The 25,568-nt window shown below is 36.3% G+C and overlaps 1 pseudogene; it reads left to right on the top strand.

The window, feature by feature from the left end:
* Positions 1-635: 635 nt before the first annotated feature.
* The window catches only part of LOC114699808, a 31,459-nt pseudogene continuing 6,526 nt past the window's right edge, over positions 636-25,568 (top strand).

Below are 25,568 nucleotides of genomic sequence, written 5' to 3' on the forward strand. Positions count from 1 at the left end.
TTCATGTGCTCCAGCAGATCATAGAGAGGGTGGATGTTGAGATGGGCCAACTCATAACCCTGATTCTGAGCCCGCATAATTTCAGGTTGGTCAGCCCACCAGCTCTCACCTGTCCTCATCACCAAGGTGAGCTCTCCAGCCTTACTCTGGCTAGTTCACCCCTTGGAGTAATGAGGAAGGGGTGGTGCCAGTTCTGCTTTCCTGCCCTCAAGGTTGGCTCTCTCACACCTGTGCCATGAGAGTCAGCTCTGCTGTTGCCCAGGCAAGGTACAGGGGCCACTCTCCTCAGTGCTGCAGCAGGTGAGGGGTTGGGTCAGGTCCCTACCCTGCTGCAAGTTGGAGGGGAAAAGGAAGGAGTATTTCCCTTACCACATGGCAGATAGGACCTGCTTTCCCATTTTCCCCTGCTCAGGGCTAGCTCACCCATGCCCCTGGAAAACATGGTCAGTTCTATTGTGCTTCCCAGGTGAGGTATAGGACTCTTTCTCCTGTGTACTTCAGCTGGTGAGTGGCAGATCCAGATCTCCCTAGTGTTGCAAGCAGTGTCGGGGTAGGGCCAACTCTGTACAACCCTATCCTCTCAGCCTTGGGTGGTGTCAGGTGCCACGGACATCAACATAGACCATGGCTGCATCATGGCCAGGAACACAGACTTGGGCTCTGGCAACAGTCCAGGCCCAGACATCACCATGGTACTGGGTGGCAATCAAGCTACCCATGTCAGCCCACTCCTCACAGCTTTCACTTCTTCAGATACGGCTCTGTTCACAGGATCTGAACCATTCTGTCTGTCTGTCTGTCTGTCTGTCTCTCTCTCCAGGACCACACCATACATTTGCTCAGCATAATAGTGCTCAACTGCTTGGTTGCACAAGGCAACGAGTATGCCAGGGTTTTCTCCCCAGAGCCCATGGCAGGCTACTCTGGGCCTTTGTGTGGATCTCCTTGTCAAGCTCCACCTGTAATGGGGCTCGGCAGGACTCTGCTTCCTCCTATTTCTATCAGTAGGATAGACCCATGGAATTCACTTTCAATTTCACTGACCGCTGCATGGGGGATAGGGCACACACAGTTGTACCAAACATGAAATTTCTGCCTTTTGACTGGACCTTTCCTGATTTCCAGAGGTTCTCTGGAACCCTCATAGATATGCTTCACTTCATGTGCTAACCTAATGCCTCCACGTGAGGAAAGATGGCCTGGTGTACTGTCTGTTAACATTCATATATTTTTACGATAAGGATGCATTTTAGGAAGGTTTAACACTTTCCCCAGAGTAGATGAAATAGTAAATGTAGAACTTTAACTAAAAGTTCTAATTTTGTAAGGATACCTACACTGAAAACTCAGTCTTTCATTTAGTGTAAATATGGAGACAATAGAATTGTGCCAAATTTAACAGATATCAAGATTCAATGTGACCGTCTGTGCAACAAAGCTCTGCTGAGCAAATGTTTATGCAGTAATTTTCCTGTTTTGTCCTCTGAGAAAAAGAGTACAGACACTTAGCAGTTTCATTTATGGTCACCTCTTTTATTACATTAGGGATACTTCAACATATAGAAAATGCTGAAACTTTAGGTATTCAGAAATTCTTCAGTGTAACTGTAGAAATCTCCACTATATCTCATCTAAAAGAAGAGTGCTTCTACACAAACTCAAGAAAAGGCAAATTTCAGTTTAGGGCAGTCTGAATTCTGTAATCATGTACTTATAGCCTTCCCTCCCCTTTCTATGCATGGACCAGTCAATAGAGATGAGAGCCCTGAGTTCATAGGAACACATTTTGAAGTTTATGCAACTATAAAGAGCCACTTAGATTTAATATGATTTACTCTCTCTATAGTGAGATTTCACTTAAACCAGGAAAAATTGCAATGAAATAATTTACTGGGTAAACTTAATTTAATACTGATACTTGTTTCAAAAGACAATTTGAAAAATACCATATTTAAATAAATTTAATTTGGAAAATGCCAGCTTACATGTTATCTCTATCAATAAAAGCAAGCCCTAGAATTATGATGTTAAGTTTTAGAAGAAAAATGCTTCACACAATTTTTTTCTACATAAATTTGTGACCAAATCTTCGTGCTATATTTTATAATATGCTTACTGAAAACATTTCTCTTCAATTTAATTATTAAATATTTACAAGTGGCAGTGCTAATTGTTTACTTGAAGGAAGCTATTTCTTGAACATTACATAGTGCTTTCGATGCTTGTAGCATAAATTAATATGAAACCTATTTCTCCAATCCTCCAGAATAATGTTTAACAGACCCCAAGTGAAGGTTGTTTAGAGTAAAATTAATCAAATTCAAAGTACTAATGGGAATGCATCCTTTATCTACAGAGAGAAGAATTGCTGCCAAGTGGTAACACAGCTGCCTCAGAGAGATGCAAAGTGCTGGCGAGGCCCCTACAACACTGCCACTGTGTTCCTACCCTCAAGTGTAGTCCTTGCAGTAATCTTAGATGTTTCTTCCTTCACACTGTGTGGTTTGCAGTTTGCAATTTAACACTTGCCCAGTTTTCACGTTAAAAGCCCTTACCATTTCTTTCTTCCTCCTCTTTCACCTGCCATTATTCAAGCCTAGACTCACATATTGAATTCCTGTAATAGCTTCTTGATTAGTTTTCATTCCAGCCTTCCCCTGTCATTATTCCTGCATCCAACATCAGAGGAATATTTCTAAACAAGTGCTTTCAACTTGCTTTTCTCTGTGCAACATTTCCTTGGATTTTCTTTGTGGGATAAAATTCAAATTCCAGTGCCTGGCATGGAATCTCCTCTACCAGCTGACCGTGTTTGCTCATTCAGCTAATATTTATTGAGGGCTCACTGTGTATTTAGCTTTTTCACTGTGATACAACTCCAAATACCTTGAAATGTTTCACTTTCATTTTGGAGACTTGTAAAAAATATTTAAGGAAAGTTAAATAACGTAGTCAGGTATCAGTTTAAAATTTTTCAAAAGGCAATATATCTGTGTATGTTCTATATATCAGTAATATGTTTGAAAAATATGTATTGAATAGTAGTAATAAAACATATCTTATACTATGTGAAGTACATGTGTATTCTATATGCTTTATTTTAATCTTTCTGAGTAATTATTAGAAACAGATACATCAGTATCAAAGAGAAATGGAAAAATTTCCAAAATAAGTAAAATATTTTTGTGTAATAGTTCTGAGAGTTATAGATGAATCCAAATATGTCATACTTATTAGTTATAATTTTGTCTATTAAAGAAAATGCAATTGCTTCATTTTTCTAGTTCTATAACTATGGGCATTGTTGTATGTAGACTATGAAACATGATTCCTACTCTTGGGTATATTTGAATTTGTCTTACCTTCTCATCTCCTGAAAACTTTTGGATTCCATAAGAGAGTTCTGATAAGATATGTGCATGGAAACCCCTTTGGATTTTTTTGCTTTTCTCAGTTCCCTAATCTTCTTTCCACCTGCAAAGACATCTCAGAACACTCCCTGATTCTGATGTCTTACATGTCAGATTCTGAATGTCTGAGTAAAAAACTCTATTTGTTAAGTTATTGAATGATCTGTGGATTTTTAAAATTTTAGTGTGTGTGTGTGTGTGTGTGTGTGTGTGTGTGTGTGTGTGTGTCCAATATTCTGACAATTCTGATGTGTGCAGGACAATTCTGTACTGAATTAAAAAAAAAACTGTGTTAGTTGACATATTGTCATTTTGTTCTCTGAAAATACACTAAGCTCATATCTATCATAACCCTCCCGGGTTTCCAACTCTTTTATTTAGACCTACCTTGTTTGCTTATTGACTTTTCATGTAAGTAGGAGCTAAAGCTTCTGGGAAAGGAGCCCTTCTTACCTTTGCTCATTTCTTTTCCTATAAGGTAGTAATCGACAATGAATGTTTTCTCACTAAAGGTAATCTGAGCTAATAGATGAAGGGATGAGCACAATGATGCTACATTAGTGGAAGAGTTAATACATGTTGTTTTAAGTTTTGCACTGGTATGAGTTGGGAAGAATTGGAGCATATTCTTGACATGCATGGCAATTTTCTATGCAAACGCCAGAATGAGACAACTTCTCCCCCTGTATACCACCTTTTTCTTCTCCCAAATGTTTTCTCAAGATGACTGGCTTGCTACTCTTCTTCTCTTTTTCAGTATGATATGGTTTCTTATTACTTCACATTTTTCTGATATCACCTGTTACTCCTCAAATATGGCTGCTGTATCGTATATTCTGAATCAAACTCTAAGTCACACATTTTAACTGCCACTCTCCTGTAGTCTATGTTTTCCATGATCCTATTTATTTTGAGGTGAGTGTTGATTTTCTAGATAATATGCTAGATTTAGATTAGTTTATATTTTTTTAAAAAAATAGTTACAAAAATGCATTCAAAATCTCTGTAGTGTTCCCAAGATCTGCAGATAAAATTCATAATACTTACTCTCTTATTGATTTATGTTGCCTTGCTCTTTAAGATCTGCCAACCATTTCTCCCATGGCTCCATGTCACATATGACCCTTTCTTGTCACAGAGGCTATTTTTCATGCCATTATGCATGACATAACCATGTAGACATGTTTCTGAATTGTATTTTGTAATCCAAAGTTTTATGTTCATTTAAGTCTACTTAAATTGCCTCCTAGATTCCTTCTTCACATCATCTCTTTCTACTCTTCCACTTATCATGTCTTCTAAAGGCATCTTCTTTCAAAATTTGTTCAAACCATGGTACAGTTTACATTATATTCCAATTAAAAGTACATTGAGTTCCTTTTAAAAGAATGCTGCCTTGTCCAGCCTTGATACAAATACTTTTGTCTTGTCTTACTGCATCTTGTTTGGCCTGTTCAGCTGTTGAATCTTGATGCCTGCTTTTCTGAAGAGGAAACAGAGGGTCAGTGCATCTGGGGGAGAAGTGGAGTGGGGATTGTAAGGAGGAGTTGGAGGGAGAGGAAATTGTGATTGGGGTGTATTGTTTGAGAGAAGAATCTGCTGTGGATATCGATCATTCTGTATGCTGTGAATATGTTGCTCTGCTTGATTGATAAAAAAAAAATGCTGATTGGCCAGCAGTCAGGCAGGAAGTATAGTATAGGTGGGATAAGCAGAGAGGAGAATACTGGGAATGGAAGGCTGAGTCAGAAGTTGCCGCCAGCTGTCACCACCATGAGAAGTAAGATGTAAAGTACCAGTAAGCCACAAGCCAAGTGGTAACTTATAGATTAATAGAAATGGGTTAACTTAAGATATAAGAACTAGATAGCAAGAATATAAGAACTAGATAGCAAGAAGCCTGCCACGGCCAAATGGTTTTAATTAATATATGTGTCTGTGTGTTTACTTGGGTCTGAGTGTCTGCAGGCCCCTGCAGGACTGGAGAAATCTCCAGCTACAAGAATCTTTTTGTAATAAATAATAAAAATATGTGTTCAATAATTTTTTAGAATATTCTCTCTCTCTCTCTCTCTCTCTCTCTCTCTCTCTCTCTCTCTCTCTCTCTCTCTCTCTGCATTTAGAGGTTGGAAGAGGCTGTTGGATTCCCTGGATCCAGAGTTACAGGCAGTTATGAGCTGTTTGATGTACATACTGAAACCTGAACAAAGGTCCTTGTCTTAGTTATGGTGTATATTACTGTGATTAAACACTATGATCAAAAGCAACTTGGAAAGGAAAGGTTTATTGCAGCTTACATGTCTGAATCACAGTCCGTGATAACAGGAATTGAGGGAAAAGAATCAGGGCAGGCATATAGATGCAGAAAAAGAGCCCATGAAGGAATACTGCTTTTTGGCTTGCTTCCCATTGCTTTCTCAGCCTGCTTTCTTATACCACCCAGAATGACCCACCCAGAGGTGGCACAGCTCTCTGTGAACTGGGCCCTCCCATATCAATAATCAATTAAGAAAATGCCCTACAGACTTCTCTACAGGCTATCTTACAGAGGAGTTTTCTCAATTAATAGTCCCTCTTCACAGATATGTCTTTCTTTATGTCAAATGACAAAATGAGTCAGCAGTCCTCTATATGAACAGGTAAGACTTTAAATTGCTGAGCCACCTCTTCAACCTAAGGCTCGGTGCTTAGATTTCCTCTTGTTTCCTGAAGATTCTGTAACAAATAATTAAAGTTTCTTGCAGTCCATGTTCAAGATTTTTCAGAAATCCTAAATAGGGGCAATATTTTTGTGTAAGAACAATCAAAACTATTAATTAAAATTGTCTTGAACATAATCTATAAATATAACATACATTTAGTAGGAAATAATCACTAATTTAAGTGTATCTCATAATGTAAAAATCAAGGAAACTAAAATATGCAAATATTTATATCTTTTTAATGACCCAAGTACACATTAGTATGTACCAAAAACCAAAGTCTTAATTTTAATCTATTTTTAAAGTAATATTTTTAGAAATACTCAGACACCTTTTTGATAACCTGCTATAATTATGGAATTATATTATTTTATAATATGCTATTTATTATATAATTTGAATTGCAAAGACATAAATTAATGTTCTTTCAAGTAGCAAAATCCATTGTTATATAATGAGTTGCTTGATAGGTTTTTATATACCCAATTTATTAAACGCATCTTAATTAGCTGAAAACATTTAAACATCTACAATATGATAATTTTGAAATATGTCATACTTGAATGATCTCTTAAGTGAGTATTGAAGTCTATACTCGTTATTGTCAATTACAGTAGTCAGTAGAAATGTAATGCATTTATAATATCATACAAATATTCTCCACTTTATAGAATGACTCACAGAGTACATATCTGTTCACAATGTACAGTTCTGAATCATATCATGAAGAGATTGAAGATACATATAAAAACTTCACTAATATCAAGCAATGTTTATAGGAGCTCTTTCCATTAATAGAAGTCAGAAGAAATCTCTTTCACAGGTGTTTTGTATTTCAACTTTTGCTTCAGCATTCTGACAATCATGATTATATTATTTTTCCATTTCCTTAAGAAGAGAAAATTGAAAGTCTTGTCAATGTCTCCATCACTGGCCTATGTTCTCCTAGATGGTCGGCCTTGCTGAAGAGGGTAAAAATTTTGATGCTTGTGTTCACTAGAACCCTTACAATTGGAAATGAAGATGAGGACATTTCATGACCAAATTTAATACAGCTTGCCTGTTCCAATCTACAAATGAAAAAGCAATGAGCCAGACAAACCTGTGCTCTTGGTAGTTTCAATACAGTTAATGAAGGAGCAACAATTTTAAACAACAATGTCTAGAAAAGTTTTGTGTTTTGTTAAGACTGAAAATGCTTCATATTGTGCCTGTAATTTTATATTTTATGTCTAATAAAATGTAGCCTGTGAATCAGTCTTACTGAGGGTATACAAATAGTATAGAATTGAACACATATTTTAATGAGAATGAAATGCAAATATGCCAGATAAGCATTATTTTGAGTGGTTAAGGGAAAAGAGCAAACTGCATTTGCTCTAATTTTGTCTGTTCTTTGGCAGATAAACAAAACCTAAATGTATACAGATATCTCTCTTTGCTGAGCAATTTCATTGCAGACTATAATTGCATGGCTATTAGTGATAAATTCTGATTTACAGCTTAATTGGCCAGAAGTGAATATAGCCTCAAGGTCATTGCAATAAAGATAGCAGGAAGTTTAGGGAGGCACATAAGTTAAGCAAGAGCCTGTGTGGTGTAGTGAATGGAGATTTGTTTAAAATATAGAACTCAACACGGGCCCATATTGTGTGGTGCTGACTCCATACACGCAACACAAAAGGTCAATCTAAAGTGTTCACAGAGGCCCTACAATGAAATATTTTATATTTAACAACACTGCTCTCTTGCTTTTCCCCTACAAGGGAGACCAATAATTACATGATGCCAAAGGGGATTAAAAATGGACCAATTAAAGCCTCCAGGAAAGTTAAGCCTTAGAAGAAATGCAGCAGAAAATTGAAGAAACTAGAAAGAATTTCAGAAACTAGAGTTGCACAGGCAGCATCACTTTGGGGGCAGCCAGTTATTTCTTCATAAAACAGGGGAAGGCACAGGATGTGTGGGGTGGTTCTAAGGATGGTAGAAGAGGCAAGGAGAGAGACATTCACTTAGGATCTTAAATGTTCCTGCATTCAAATGTAGATTGAGATCTTTAAAAGACATCTTCGTTTCTACATGAAAACCGGAAAAAGGAAGATGTTTTTATTGACTCATAAGGAATTGACTCTCAATTGATAACTACATAATATGAATTTGAGGTACGATTTGTAAAAGAAAATAACATGTAAAATTATATAAGACTAGAAGTCTAAAATGAGCTGATCCCTAGAGACAGGAATAAAGTGAGAGGGTGTAAGCATTTTCAACTGCCGACAGTTGAGAAATATCCTGAAAGCTAACAGAATTTCTACTATTAATAGCTTTGCTGTTACCAGGAATTCTAGCATATTTTCTTCATTAAAAGGGCGGGGAAACTTCTTGAAAATATATAAAAGTAATGATTGTTATGTTAAATATTCATTGTATGCCCAGTGTAATCATTGTTCACTAAACCAAAGGCTCTGAAGTACTCTATTTTCAATGGTTTTATGTAATTTTTTTCTTACCAAGAGTGACAGGAAAAGGAAAACAATGTCTTAAAGAGAGATAAAACTTGGGGTCACAGAGTGAAGACCTAGAGCACATTTAAATAAAATGGCTATTGGCAAGAATATCTGATAGGAAAGCTCCAGGGAATAAGGTGGTCACTCCACACACATACATATACACATACACATGCACCTGCACATGCACATACACATACACATACACATTCCTCAGAAAAAGTGTCACCAGAAGAGAGGACGTGTGTGTGTTTGTGTGTGTGTGTGTGTGTGTGTGTGTGTAAGATAAGCTATCTGGAAAGCAGGTTTTGGATACCTTTATGACTTGAATTGGTTTGCTTTGTGTATAGACTTTCCTCCCTTGAGATTCCCGTAAGTCTATGGTATTAGGAATTTATAAGAGATTATTCTTAGATTTGTGTTTTCCCCTTCTGGTGCTCTTTTTCATCATAAGCACTAGCTCTTAGGGGCTCAAGAGAGCCACAAAATCCCATTGTAAGTAAATCTAGAGGCAGGCAAGGGCCTGTTGCAGACAAATACATGCAAGACATACAGGCAACAAAAGGCAGTTGCCTCTGCACAGACATCACTGGGGCTAGAAGCCTAGACATTGTTATTATTTTGGGTGGCCAGGGAAGACTCCATAGGTCTTTATTACCATCTAACATCAGAATTTTAGGAATAAAACAACCCAGAATGGAAACTGTTAAAATAGAGGTAACCATATCTATCAGGAAAGGAGGAAGATGATAGATTAGTCTCCCAAGAAATCTTCCTGAAGCTTAGCTGCCTTGAATAAGGAGTTAGATTAAATACTGAAATTATAGTAGATAAAGCAGATTATATGAACACCTTTGATAGTAAGCCTATTTATGTCAGGCATATGGAAGTTTTGTAACGCCAGCCTGGCTCAGAGAAGGGAAAGGATGATGATGATAATTTCAAAGTAGATCTTGTTTCCTGACACCCATATGGATTTCCATACCATTTTCCTTTCTCAGAAGTTGAATAGAGGCTCATGTGCTGAGTGAACTCCTAATAGTTGAATTTCAATGAAGGCCCCATAAAGCACCAGCTGTGTGACATTGAGACTGGCATTTAATCTCTTTGAGACTTATTTCCTCCCCTATTCTATGGAGTTCATAATATCTAGGCACTTAGAGTATTTTAAGATCTTTTATTATTCAAAAATTCTGTGAGTTAAAAAATGTTCGCTTCTCATTTTTAATGAGCACAGCTACCGTCTTCTTCCTCGATGATCTAAGCTTTCCCAATTTCAGGAGGCTGTAGTTATGGTGGCAAGAGTGATACTGTGTCTTGAGTACATGACCTTCAAGGGTCTACGTATGGAAAACTGGATCCTCAAGGTGGCCATATGGGGAAGTTGTTGAGCTTGATTGGTCACTGAGGGCAGTTTCCTATAAAGGGATAAATGTATAATTTTTAAAAGATTGTTATATGAACAACAAAACTGCACCCCTTTCTCTGAATATAACCATTTTCTCTGAAAGAAATCTCACACTTGATGTGAATCCACAAGACTAGCTGAATGTTGAGTGAGTTAGTCTGACCAGGTAAAAAAAAGAGAGAACAGAATCTGTATAGTTGCAAACTAGACACTAAAAACAGGAGTACAGGATTGTTGATGCTTTAAATTGATTGGTAAGATACAACCCAGTAAAAAGAATGGATAATGCTTTAAAAAGGAGATTAGGTAAGGGTTGTTTTACAGGTTACAGTAATCCTTATGGAAAAATGCCTGAAACGTAGAGGTTTGACTGGAGTTAGTCTCCAAACTCCGAGAAGTTAAGTTTCTGTATTCTTTCACTTGCTATCATATCACTCATTAAACCAAGGAGCTTAGCACTCATCAGTGAAGGATGTAATGGTCTGTTCTGGACACTTTTTTTTTTTGGAATGGAAGCTTTAAATAGCAAGCATATACCTTACTGTTATATTCATTTGGCAACACAGAGTTTGCCACAGTGGATGTCAGGAGAGAAGAATAGCTCCACTCCACCTCTCTGATAGTTTGTAATACTATCATCATTATGGAGCTCATACTTTTCACGGTGATATCTCAAAAAACAGCACAAAAGACAAAAAGGATGAAAAAGAGAGGCTGCCAAGATATCTCAGCCAGTTAGGACACTTGCTAGCAAGCCTGACTACCTGAATTTGATGCCTGGGTTCCATACAATGTTAGAAGATTAGCAGCTCTTGTAAGTTGTCCTCCGATCTCCACAAGCACTCTTCAGCACAAGTCTGCCCCGTTGCATGAACACACAGATGCTTAAATAAATAAATTATTAAATAATAAAAATGAAATTGGGGGCAGCAAGGAGGCTCAGCAGGTAAAGGCACTAGCCATGCAGGCCTGGTAACCTAAATTTGACCCTCAAAATCCATGTTAAGGTGTCAGGAGAGAACCAGTTCCACAAGATTGTGTCTTCTGACTGCCACCTACCTCCTCCGTTGTGGCATTCACACCTCCTCCACATACCATGTGTACTTACTTGTGAATACATGTATGATTACCAGAAATCAGAAAGCAAGAACAAAAGAAAGAAAGGGTAAGGAAGAGAGAAAGAATGAGGAAGAAAGAAAAAGAAAGAAACGTGCTGATATGAACTGATTTCTATATGACCCTTGTTTTTAAAAAAAAGGTGTATGATCATGATCTCTATTACTAAAAGCAAAGCTAACAGAATGTGTCATAACAGAGAATTCATATGCAGAAAACCCTAATTATGAAGGAAGCAATTTCCAATTAGGTTTTTAAAAGATGACTGAGCTTACAAAGGGGAGGGACTTGTTGCTTGTCTTTAACAGTAATTTCTAATGGGTACTCAGGTCAATCTTGGTTAAATATTTCCATTGAGCTCCAGGGGAATTATCACGGTCCATGAATGTACTGATTTATTCTTGAGATGTGTTTAAAGTATATTCATTTTAAGAGACTGGATATTTAAAAGTTGGTTTTAAATTCTCAAAGACGTTTTGGAGTTTTGCTTGGGAATTGGAGTTGAGGATCAGAGTTTGACTTCTGTTTTGAATGTTCAAAGTTGTCAAACTCTTTAGTTCCTGTCCCCCAAAATCTTCATGGTATATTGCTCAAAGATGCTCATTTCGCTTCCTTGGATGAATGTGGCTACTCAGGGCTGGAGAAATTGCTCAGTGGTTAGGAGTCATTATTGCTCTTGCAGAAGTCCTCATTTGGACCCACTAACAACATGGTGGCTCACAAACTTCCATAACTCTAGGCCCAGGGGTTACAACATCGTTTTCTGGCTTCCAAGGTTTTCTGGCATGCACATGATGCATATACATACACTCAGTCATACAGATAATACACAAAATATAGAAGTAAATATTAAAAGAATAGAACTATTTCATACACAATAAAAAGTGATCTCAGGAATTAGCACTTTTTGTATTTTTTTAAAAATTATATCCATTTTTGGTTGCCAATTTAAGGTTACCAATAACAATATAAGGCACACACTGCCTGAAAGCTCATCAAGTAAAACACAATAAAATAAATCCAAATATTGTTAGAATGGTTAATTTTTGTTATCAAAATGTTACTTTATTTGGCATTAACTGGCATAGTCATTTAGTCAATGCAATCTAGAAAATGAGAAATTTTCTTTTTTATTTTATGTAAGTACATACTATTTTTACAAAATTACAGCTTACATCATAACATTTTCATATTTGTGTACCAGTTGGGAAACTCTTCTGATTTTAAATATGTAATCAACATTATGCAGGTGTTTTCTGAATTATAAAGATAAACGTGGTCCAGTGGAGGTTGACCCACACACTCATTTCTTTCAGTTGTTTGTCTTTTGTTCTTTCCCTAGGTTGTAGATTGCTCTCTGTGATTCAGTTCTGTGTAGAGTTTGGTGCATAAATTTGTGCATATTGCATATCCCCTTAGGACAGAGTAAAGAACTCTATTCTCCAAACTGTGGATGTATAACACTAGTGACACATGAAGGAGTTAAAATAGATTTTTAGATACATTTAGTTTTACATGGATGAGTGTGTACATCACTTTATGTATGAGCACAAAGTATGGCCTGGCACTCACAGAGGTCAGAAGAAGGAATCAGATGCCTAGAACTGGAGTTACAGACTATTGTGTACCACCACATGGATCCTGGGAACTGAAGCAGGAATCCCTATTACTGAATGACAGGATTCATGTACCCCAAACTATTAGTGGACTTGTTATGTAGTCCAGGCTAACTTCCAACACATGATTCTTCTGCTGAATCTCCAAAGTGCTGATGTGTTTGCAACCCTCAACCCTCCATAGCTGCCACTCGGTTTTGTTCTTCAGTCATCTTATTCCTCTTTTCAATCCTAGCAGCCACAGAACTCCTATAGTTATTTAAATAATAATATTCTATAGTGTTTAAGGTATTAAAACTTACCTTTTATATCAGCATAAATGTTACTATTTCAGAATCAAAGAGCTTGTTATAATGTTAAATAAAATAGATAAAATCATTGAATTACTATATAATGAATAAAAATGCACACCTTATATATTTCTTAAAATGTGTCACACTTCTACAGTTTTAGAAACATCATTCTACAATATGTTTTCTGTCATAGGCTGTGTGAAGCAGGGGTCAATGTACATGAAGAAGAGCTAAATTTTCACAGGAGATTTAAAGGAAATTTGAATCTCAGAAAGCATTGAAAATTATTCCTTGAGATGTTAAAAATATTAACATTTGTATTTCTGGTTTTCTACCATTTTATCTTTATATATGTCTTTTATACAGTTGAATATAATTTATTAAGTACATAGTAATAAGAGGCATATTTAAAACTTTACCGACTAGATTGAAAGTGTAAATTTAAGGGTTTTATACACAAAGCTTAATTCTACCCTTCCCTTCCTTTTTTCTTACCTTTGAGGCTTTAGCTTCAATCGGAAAATGTCACGTTTCTATTGGCTTAAAAACTCCGTAATTGCTGGGCGGTGGTGGCGCACGCCTTTAATCCCAGCATTCGGGAGGCAGAGGCAGGCGGATCTCTGTGAGTTTGAGGCTAGTCTGGGCTACCAAGTGAGTTCCAGGAAAGGCGCAAAGCTACACAGAGAAACCCTGTCTTGAAAAAACCAAAACAAACAAAACTCCATAATCTTGGTTCCCAGAGGTATTCAGTAAAAAGACTTGAACATAACCAAACGATAACTTTTCAAAAATTTTACTTAATTATTTCATGAATTAAAAAAGGTAAAATGCAAAAATAATGATCCAGATTATTTTTTAATTTTGAAATTCATATATATCAGAAAATAGAAATATTTTCATACAGCACTGAACATAAACATGACTAGATTTGAACTTGTTTGGCAAAAATACCTGATTTGAAATGACATGAGGCTATATTCTCTAATCTACTTAGTATATACATGTAGAGAGCTGCGTGCAGCCATGCCTCAAAGATGGCGCTGGCTTCTGCCTTCCACCCTCCCGACAGTGAGTGCTCTCTGTGAAAAACAACTCCTTATTTGGCTAAGGCTGAGGATTTGACTTGCTTCCATGCACCTGGACCTATCCACAGTACCCACGTGGCAGATTGGGGTTGGCTGCCCAGAAGTTATTTAGGTTGTGGGTTGGCTTTCCCCGGGGTCAGAAGTCAGAAGATTGTTTCAAGGTTCCTGAATAAACTGCTTGGAGAAGAGCCTGGTGTTGCATCTTTCTTGCTGGTCGAGGCAGACGCGACATATACATTTCACATATGATATATAATTATTTTTATTTTCATATAATAGTCTGCCCCATGTTTTTTGAACAGGTTGTATATTACTATTGTAGTATCTAATAATTGTGAGTTTGAGACCTAGCTATAGCTTCAAAGATATCCTATATAGGTTTGTGGAGTTGTAGGCAAAGCCCTATATAGTTTGCAAGAATATAATTTTATTATGGTAATTATGATTAAAAACAACTGTGATGAATGAAAATCCATTGAATTAAAATTCAGTGTACCTTTCTATATAGTGTTTCAAGAGATTATAAAAATGCAACTACTTTTATGAGTAGTTGGACCATCTTACATATTAGTTCATCATATTATATACCACATATAAAAATATATATTTTTAAAAATATATATACTATATTTTTAATCTCCCAAGGCACTATTTATTTTAACCTTTTATTTTATTTTATATGGATGTGTAAGGCTATTGCATGTGTATGTATTAATGTGCATCACATGCATGCCCAGTTCCCACAGTGGTCAGAAAAGGGCATTAAATCTTCTGGAATTGTAGTTACACATAATTGTAAGCTGCTATATTAGTGCAAGAAATTGAACCAGAGTCTGTGGAAGACCAGCTGGTGCTCTTAATCACCGAGCCCCTTATCTCTCCAGCTCCTCAAGTTATTCTTAAACTCTTTTCTAAATGTAAGTCTAAGATTTGATTCAGTTAATAATTACTATTGATTCTGTGACCCCATTTAAAAATTATTACTTGTGTACGTATGTTGTGTGTATGTGTGTGTGTGTGTGTGTGTGTACTTGAAGTGTATGCTCATTTGTATGTGCAATATGTTCACAGAAACACATGTGCATTAGAAACCATGAAAGCTAGATGTCCATATCGAGTGTCTTCCTCACTCACTTTCACCTTCGTTTTTGATACAGGGTCACTTCCTGGACCTGTAGCTCCCTAGACATTTTGGCCAGCAAGCCCAAGGAGACTCCTGTTTCCCCATTCCCTGTGCTGGAATTACAGACTTGCACCACTGCATCTGGCTTTTACATGGGTGCTTGGGTTCCAAATGCATTTTCATACTCACAAAGCAAGCACTTTACTGGCAGACCTATCTCCTCAGTTCAAAAAGTTACTTTTTAAAATAAAAAATCTGCAAAGCATATCACGATTTAGGATTGGATGATACATAGCTGCCCATTGATAGTTTTGATAAATGTGAGTTCCTTTTATGCACAAAGACATCTTACAAGCACCTGCACTTTTTGCTGAGCTGGGAGACCTAACATAACAAGCTCATGGCCTTGTCTCAGAAGACAAAGGCGAGCCATCAGGGAAGCACATGAGTTAACTCACTATTGAGGGATAACTCTAAAAGGGATGACATGACATACAATAGCAGTTATCACTGAAATGGAAAACTCTGGAGATCCAGGCAGATTTTGTGCTAAGAATGGTAACATAATTAGGGGGAAAAATGATGGCAGTTCTGTATGTGCTCGCTGACATCACCATTGAGCCTGCTTCTAAGAAGAAAAATAAAGGCCAGCTGAATGTTCCTGTGTAGGGTGGCAAAGAGAGGGAAGAAATGAACGTGTATGCCTGTTCTTAAATATTTTAATACAAGTAAGAAATTTGCCAGTGAAAGAATGTAAATTCTTTGGGAGTCAGTATTGTGCACCATCAAACAATGTATAAATGCATGTGATAAACAGTAGAAGCATAGTCCACCCGCATCACACATGTGCCAGTCGCTCCAGACTCAAATAAAAGCTGAAGTATTGATGTTCATTGCTGAAGGGAGGCATGCACGCCAATATGTTTAAAGAAAATTGTGACCACTGAAAGTGCTCTTAGCTTGAGGCTGTTTGGGGGCATTTTCTGTAAGTCAGACAAGGAGAGCTGATGTGGCTATTTTTAGGACAGGAGTGTCAATAAGGTCATTTTGAAGACATTAGTCTAACTTTCTATAATTTATTTATAAATTCACCATGCAGCTATTTATATACATATTCATATATTTTACTTTCTTATTGGAGTCTGTGTGTGACCCCAGAGACTCCTTGGTTTATTGTCTTAGCCAAGGATATAACTCTAATATCTTAGTCAAAAAGTGACTTACCTCAAGACTCGAAGTCTTTCCTCTAATTTTGTGATGCTCTGAGTATTCATACTTTTTGTGTTTATCCATACTTTGTGTTTAAGAAGATATTCCTGGACACATGCAGGAGTCCACATCTATGACATACTTCTGTCTGTTGCTGGAGGGCTTCTCTCCAGGTTCCCCAAGCCCCGCAGTCCCACAATCCACTTATAAAATAATCACTCAGACGCTTATATCACTTATAAACTGTATGGCCGTGACAGGCTTCTTGCTAACTGTTCTTTTATCTTAAATTAACCCATTTTTATAAATCTATAGCTTGCCACGTGGCTGGTGGCTTACCGGCATCTCTACATGCTCTTCTCCTGGCGGTGGCTGCAGTGTCTCTCCCCCTTCTTCCTGTTTCCCCAATTCTCCTCTCTCTGTCCCGCCTATACTTCCTGCCTGGTCATTGGCCATCAGTGCTTTATTTACATAGAGTGATATCCACAGCATCTGTCAGCTGAAGGAATAGGCCCAACTGGTAGAAAGTATCAGTAGAAATTAAAAAGTATGTGCAGGGCAGGTAGCTCAGTCAACTTGATATACAAATATGATGACCTGATTTCAATCCCCAGAACACATATAAAAACAAAATCAAACCCCAAATCCTAGTGTATCAGTGTGCTCTTGAAATCTTAGAACTGGGGAGGTGGAGAAGGGTGGACCCCTACATCTCACTGAACAGCCACACTAGACTACTTGGTGAGTGTCAGACCACTGAGAGATTGTGTCTCAAGAAACAAGGTGTGGGTGGTGGAGTAATGGATCCGTGGTTATTAGCCTTGGTGCTCATACACAGGACCGGGATTTACCAAAGCAAACACCATAAACTCACAACCATCTCTTGAACTCCAGATCCAGGGAATCTGACTTCCTCACCTGACCTTCTGAGGCACCAGGCATATAAATAGAAAGCATATATACATGCAGGCAAAACATTCACACACATAAAGTAAAATATTAAAAAAAAACAAGGTAAACAATATCTAAATAAATCTGAAATTGATGACTGGTCCCCATATGCACACATGTACACACATGCACTCCACACACAAACACACACATACATATGCACACACACAATTCTAAAGTCATGAAAATCATGGGAGTGACTTTGATATGAGAAGGGTAGAATTTCTGATTGATTTTCTGAATGTTACTTTTTTTCCTCTGTGAACACAGGACTTCATTGGTACTCACAACCATATTACATCTGAGCATTTATTGTCCTTGATTGCTTTGCAGTTTACCACAAGCAGTGAAGGCTTTAGTGAACAAGACATTGGGAAATTTACTGTTGCATGTTTTGCATTTTTAGTGCATTTGTGTTTTGATTAGTTAAATTCATTTTTGCAGTTGATACAGTTAATGGGACTTATTTTCTTGGTAATCAGTTGTGAATTGCTCATTTTTAGAGTTGTATACCTTAAAAAAAAGACAAATAAAGGAATAATTGTGGGTAGCCACATTCCATTTAGTAAATTATACCATACAGCATGCTAAAAGATTTTATTGTAGCCTATGACCATACACTGTGAAGTTACCTTTCTTAACTTTTCTGTTAAAAATTGGATGTTAAAACTTATGTATTTACTACTAATAAAACAATGGTTATCGCATTTTCCATAAGGAAATAATTCCATGTGCCAGTATTCATATTTTTTATATTGATGAAAAATTATTGAACCACAGTGTTTCAATTATCTCACATATGGCTACAGAAAACTAAAGGTCAATATGTAAAAAGTGAGGTGAGATTCCTTACATTCATTACTCATTTTCAAACTAATTATAGAAAAGTTTCTGATTTATAGAAAAAATTCACATATAATAAAGTTTTCTTGTGGTTAAGCCTCATTTCCTTCACTATTACATTGCTATATTCATAATAATGCATGAAATAATATATACATTACTAAGAATAACCCATACTTTACTCATATTTCTTAATGTTTGTGTGATACCAACTTTTGTTCCAAAATTTCCTTCAGAATACCATATTATGTTTAATCATTTTGACCCTCAGGCTGCTCTTGCCTAGAACATTCAAGGTGATTCCTTTATTTTTTTTTTTTGTCTGTTAAAGAAATTATTCATGTTCTCACCAGGTAGCTGAAAATATAAGCACTCTCCTGTTCTCTAAATGTGAACCATGACACAAGCAAAATCCATATCTAAAAGAACACACAGAAAAATATATGAACACATAAATATGTACACTTCAATTATTACTGAATTTTTAAATCCCTTAAAGATCATGCATGTTAATAACGCACACTTCATTTTGACAAGCCTCAGGCATCGGAAGTCTTTCCAGCAATATCTCTTGAAAGTACATATGGGAAATATCCTTTGATAATTATTATAATACTGCTACTCATTCCATTAATATGTGTGTCTTCATGATAATTACGAGGAAATTTCATAGCAAGCTATATTCTAAAAGTTGGTACTTAATGCAAATAAAAAGTGATTTTTACATTACTAGCCCCCTGGAGTATTGATACAAGGTCTTTCTTATATCTCTCTGCCTAAAAATTGGAGCTTATTTTAGAATTTTAATTGGATGGTAGAGCATTTGGGACAAGAGCTCGATTAAGCTATCCACTAAAAATATTAATAAGTTTGAATAATCAAGGAAGACTTCAGAATAAAGACATCTAAAATGGGGCAAATGAAAGAGATAAGTAAATTTCACAATTACCCTACAGCTACCCTAATGGACAAAATAGATAGATTGCATTGCCTTCTTTGCAGGCTAAAAAGTGCTATTTATGTTAGGCTCATCCATTTGTGATCAGTTTGATTTTTGACAGAAATAGCTAATATTACAGAGAAAGAATATTTGGAATAGGTTCTATTTCTGCTGCAGATTCATATATGTTTAAAAAGGTGCTATTGACTATTGCAGATTAAACTCAGCAGTTCCAGCAGCCAAAAAAAAAAAATCAAAGACCTTGATATTTATGTTAATCTTTATTTTCAAAAGTCTGGATCATAGCCTTGCAAGTAAAACTTACAGCTCCAAATAACTCTGAAAGAAAACACAAGGCATTAATATTGTATTTGGAGAATAGTGAAGTGAAATGGAAATAGGAACATTAATTGAACAAAAAATATTTATTTCATGAAAGAAAAGTAATTGGTAAAGGAAGCTTCATTGAAATCCAAACTTCCCCTTCACTAATAGTTATCATTAAGAAAATGCAACTGGAGAAATTACTTGCAGGAGATAGATCTCTCAATAGTACCAAGTAAAGATCACACAATGAACTTAAAACCATTAACAATGATAAGATGAAAACCAAAAAAACACAAAACCCTGTATGTTCAAAAAAAGTATTCTGTGCTCCTCATTTGAAATCTTGACACTAAAATGATTCCACTGGAAAACCTTGTGTAGTACATTCACTTCAGCGCAGTGACAATTTTAAAGTAAGTCTGATAAAACCAAATAAGAATAAGCATGCAAAGCAATATAAATTCTAACCTTACCCATGGAAGAATAAAAAGGAAAAATCAAATTGACAATTGTTTCACGGCTTCTCATTGACCATTCCATTCAGGAACTTGAGAGAAATGAAGACACGTAGCCACAAAAGACTTATAAAAAAGTTTGAATTATGCTGTACTGGGGACTGCACCCAAAACTTTGTGCATGCAAGGCAAGCACTCTACCAACTGAACTGTACTTTCATTTTTACATTTCTATTTGCCATTTTAAGAAATTAATATATAATCACATTGCTTCTCTATTTTCTCTCCTCCTCCTAGACTGTCCTATGTTCCCCATGTTTCCTTCTCAAACTCTTGACTGCTTTTTAAAATTTTTATTGTTACATACATGTATGTAAATGCAACTCACTTTGTCAGGTTAGTACTGGTTCTGTGTATATAATTTCAGGCCTTCCTTCTGGTACTGGAGAACCACCACATTGGGGCCTTATCCACAGGGAAGACTAATTCTCCCTCATTCAGCAGTCTTAACTGTCCCCATGAGCTTTCCTTCTTCTACCTCAGCATGGCTAGTGGTGTCATTTTTCATATTTTGTTTAGGAACCCATATTGTTGTGATTTCATGGGTGTAACTTCCTGGTCAATTCTAGAAAACACAGTGTCCTAGTATACTTCCTATTCCTCTGGCGCTTAAGTTGACTACAATGTCACATGAATTCTTCTGAAATTAATTCACCCGGGAAAATGTCAAACTGTCTTCATTAGCAGATCATGCAAGAAATATGTTTGAGATTGACACGTTTCACAGGATTGATGCAGGCAGAGGGGCTTGGATCTGCCTCTACTGAATGCCCCAAGCTCTGCTGAGTCCCCATGGGAGGCCTTACCTTGTTGGAGGAGGGAATGGGGAGTGGGTTGAGGGGGAGGGTAAAGGAGTAGGGAGAGAGAAGAGAAGGGGATCTATGATTGCTTTGTAAAATGAGTAGAAAATTCCTTAAAAATACATTAAAAAAAGCAATACAAAAAAGTTTGAAACAGTCTTACTTATAATAGCTCAAATTGCAAGTAAAATAAATGGCCATTAGGAGGAGAATGGATAATCAAATATGGTATAGCCAAAATCTGAACTATAATATTTGCATTCTTCCCATATACCCAAAGGAAATAATGTACACATTCTCTCATATATTGCTTTTCAATACTTTCTGAAGACATTTTTTTCCCTGAACAGCTAGGAAATCAGCTTTATTTTCTCATTTTTTATCTATATACTTTAACTGCATGAAGATAAGGAGATTTATGGAGGTTTTATACAACTATCCTATGCTGATAGTTTTTTTTTTTTTCTCTTTTCTGTTGTAGTACTATCATAACATTTATTGGTTGGTCTGGGTGCACTGGGCTCCTTTTAATTTAATTGCTGGTACAAGTTTGAGAGATTACCCATAAAAATTAATTGTTCAACTTTGTTCCACTTTACTTCTCAGTATTCCAAAACAGAGCTATTTATTAACTAACCACTCCAGTCCCTGCCCGGCTTCCTTTCAATGGCCATGTCCTGTTGGGTTATTGGGAACCTTGATTCTATCAGTAAAATGGTGTATATGAGCTGAGGGAAGAGATTCAGAACATGAGATACATTGGAAATTCTAGGAGCTTAGGAGATGAGAAGCCAGGCATCAGCAAGTATGAACAAAGAGTAAATTGAAAGTATTACATTTCTAATATAATTTATTGAAAAAAGTAGGGAATGGGCTTTTTGCCACTCTCACCAAGAAGCCTCACTCAACTTCTTCTCTTAAATGGGACCTATATATCCTCTGTGATATCTTGTATTATTTATCAAAACTCTTTCCCCTCACTTCCCCACTGTAAGTAGACTATATACCTTATTGGTGCTTGACATATGCATGCTCATGTGACCTACTCAGCCACAGCAATGACAATATCACATGGGAGTTGTGAGTGTGCCTGCTCAGTTTTACTCACTTTCAGGAGAAGGAAAATACTGTAAGTAGCCTTCCATTTTCATCATTGGCGGGCAGGTGAAGTAAATGGGAGGAGCTCAACGGGCAGCCCGAAATAAAGAACAAACATCACCTAATTTGTTGTTGCTATCCCAGGTGGGGGCCACCAGCGGCCCAAACACTGCAGAAGATAGCTGTGTATGAAACCCAAAACATTTGGAGATAACGTATTGTTTGGGAATATTTCGAAGGTGCAGACTAGCTGGAAGCAGTAAGTAACTGCGGTAATCTTTGGGAGTTCGTCACTGTGTTTTACTTCCGATTTCCTCTCTCTGCTTCATGCTGTAGGTTAAAGGCATGATCTCTCACCTGTCTATTCCTGTCGCCAGGCTTACCGCTTGCTGCCATGCCTTCGCCCCACCATCAAGGACTCATCACTTGGAGGAACTGAAATAATTGAAAATAAACTTTCTCTTCTCAAGTTGCCTTTGGTCATGATGCTTTCTTTACAGTAACAGAAAACGAACTAAGTGGTTAGAACGTAAGAGTCTAAAACGCTTTTTTAAAATAACCATATATTTTATAAATTTCACATAATACTGATTGCCTGTCATCGAGAAGAAATAAGAAATCTTTTGTTTCCACTTGCAAAAACACTTCACAGTTACCATGTTTAATTTTGGATAAAAAATACTGGCAGGAGAAGGAGTAAGAACTTTGGACCTATTGATTATGACTCTCCAGAGAGATCAACAAAGGTGAAATTATTTGTTCACCATTTCTGAGGTTCTGTCAGTGACCTTTGAGAAAAACGAACACAGAAAATTATTTTCTACATTTCTGTGTTTTTAAATATCTAAGTAATGACAATATTGCAAAAAGACTATAGTATGCATGAAGCTAAACTTTGAATAACATGGAAAGCAATTTCTTTCCAATGAATAAGTCAGTATCGATGTCAAAATCATTGGCCCCTTCAGATCCACTCCCCATTCTGGTGATTACAAGCCATTCTCACAGAGGAATACAGGACTTTTGTGGTATCCATTGAATTAGGTAAGACAAGGCACAGAAAAGAGAAAATTTATAGAAAGGACCCCTACTAAAAATATTCAGTCTGACTGTAAAAGGTTCAGCTAAGTAAAGACAATAAGATAATTCATTACTACTTTTAATAATTCTTTTCCAGGAGAAAAGATATATTGGATAATACCTCTGAAATAATTTGGCAATAAGGTCACATGGGGAAAAGAATTATACATTTAAGCAATCATTGTGTTATCCCAAAGCCCACAGGCTTTTAGAGGTTTCTAAAGGCAATTAAATGAGTAGATCTGTGTCACTTGTGTACTTTTCAAATTTGTTTTAGTCAGCAATTTTATTAGTGGGTTTATGTGTTTGAGCTCTACATTTCATCTTTGCTCATTTAAAAAATAGCAAATATAGGCATAAATCTGCATTCTTCCCATGCATCCAAAGCCACGAAAGATCACACATTATGCAGTGGAAACTTGCTTATCTCTTCACACTATTTCTGGAACTGCAGCAGGCACTTGGTCTGGAGCGGCTAGGCTCTGGTATATACCGCCTTCCCTGACCACTTGTCTTGGAAAGCATTTATGCCACCTCTTTCACAATCCCACCATTCAATACAAATCACTTTGTGTTATATATCAGCCAAATATCAGGGCTACACCAATATGGAAGCACAAAATCCTTTCCTGAGCCCTCTCTGTGTCCACCACTGAGCTGGGTGTATCCTCCTTCCTCTGAACAGACTTACTGGGTGACATGAGTTTTCCTCAGGACATGAAGAATTTTAAAAGGTGGCTGACACCATGTCTACACAGCCACTTCGAGTCTACAGAGTTAGAACAGTGATTGTATAGGGTCATTTGTCCATTTCAGTTAAAACACGGGGAAGGAACTCAGTGACGAAATTGAAACAGAGCAAGGTTTATTGATTGACTGCTTTTACATTTTTTCTTGGTTCTCTAACACTCTATAGTCATAAATTATTTGTTTCAGTTGTACATTCTTATTATACATTTGCCTGGAAAATGTATGAATACATACATTCTTCTGTTAAGTCAGATCTGTAACCAGAAGACTTTTCAGAAAATTCTATTCTTGCCTCTTTCATTTTGAAGATAAAAAGTTATGAGAGTTCTGAAGCTATGAGAGAGAGAGAGAGAGAGCAACCACCACCTCCCAAACCAGATCCCTTCATTTTGACTGCATAACAATCTAGAATGATGATGATAATAATATGAGGCTCCTACCAGCAGGGTCTGACCCTTAACTCCTAATTCTATTCCCGAGGAAAGCTATAAATGTTTTATTAACCTAGGAAACTTTTTTCATTTAAGCAAAATGGGAAAAGTAATAATCATATTACCATTTACATTAGGTTCATGAGTTCAAATTATATTTGCTAGTTTTGATCAAATTTGAAAATATAGTGAACAGCATTTAACCTAAAAAGAAAATATTTAATAATAGTTTCATAGATTTCTAAGTTCCAAAATCTTTAAAATAAAATTTTTATTATGTAATGTTTAATATGATATAGGAAATTTAAAAGCACAATATGAAAAATTCTACTCTTAAAATTAATCATATCATAGTGATTATTTTCAATTGTATTAGGTTGAGTCATGTTAAATATAAATCTCTCATCTCATGTTTTCATTTAACATTAATATGTGTGAATTTTAAAAAGCTAAAACCCTTCAAATGTTTAATGAGTACAAAATTTCCTGTGATATACATCATGAATATTTCATTTAATTTTCCTTTATTTTGTATACTTTGAGTTTTTTATGATTTTGATATTATAAACATTGATATGTTAAGCAGAAACAGATGACTACAGATGGAATTCTAAGGTTCAACTATGTGAAAAAATTTACTGATTAATCATTTTATAAATAAAATGTATATGTTGACATAGAAGCTGCCATGTTTATAAAATTGTGGCTTCCTTTTTTCTCCTCTCTCTTTCTGTTGAGACAGATAGTACCAGCACTGTTAGCCGATCCACTCTTTCAAGCCATTATATACTAAAGTGTCTTTCACTACTTCTTAATAGTTCTTGGTAAGTCACCAGTCATTACTTTCACCACGGAAAAGGATGTATTAGCCTTCTACAGCTTCCTGCTCCCCGCAGCATCCGGAAGCATGCACTAGCCTTAACCTGCAGCATTCTTCCCACAACAGCCAGCCCATCCTCCAAGCACATTCAGGACACAATAGTAGTAATTTCATGACTTATCGATAAAGGTACATTAAAAGTCATGTTTGTGCAGCTTACGTTTATCTCTGAAATTTTTAAGAATTTCACACATTCTCATTTCTACAAAACTAAGAAACAATACAGGCATGCACGTTTTTGTCTAATGCAGAAAGAACTGTATGCCCTTAACCCAAATATTTAACCCAACCATTTCTTTGGAATTTATTTTACTTAAGTAGTGAATCTTTTTCTTGTATTACCTATGTTCTTTTCTAGAATTCTCAGCATTAATTTTTTTTTGGCTGGTACTTTGTATTTATTCAGTTTTAACTCACCTGTATTCCAAACACTTAATTATTTTTTTTTAATTTCTGGGTTTTTTTTTTTTTGAAATTAGAGAAG

This window comes from Peromyscus leucopus, chromosome 9, assembly GCF_004664715.2.
Source record: "Peromyscus leucopus breed LL Stock chromosome 9, UCI_PerLeu_2.1, whole genome shotgun sequence".
NCBI lineage: Eukaryota > Metazoa > Chordata > Mammalia > Rodentia > Cricetidae > Peromyscus > Peromyscus leucopus.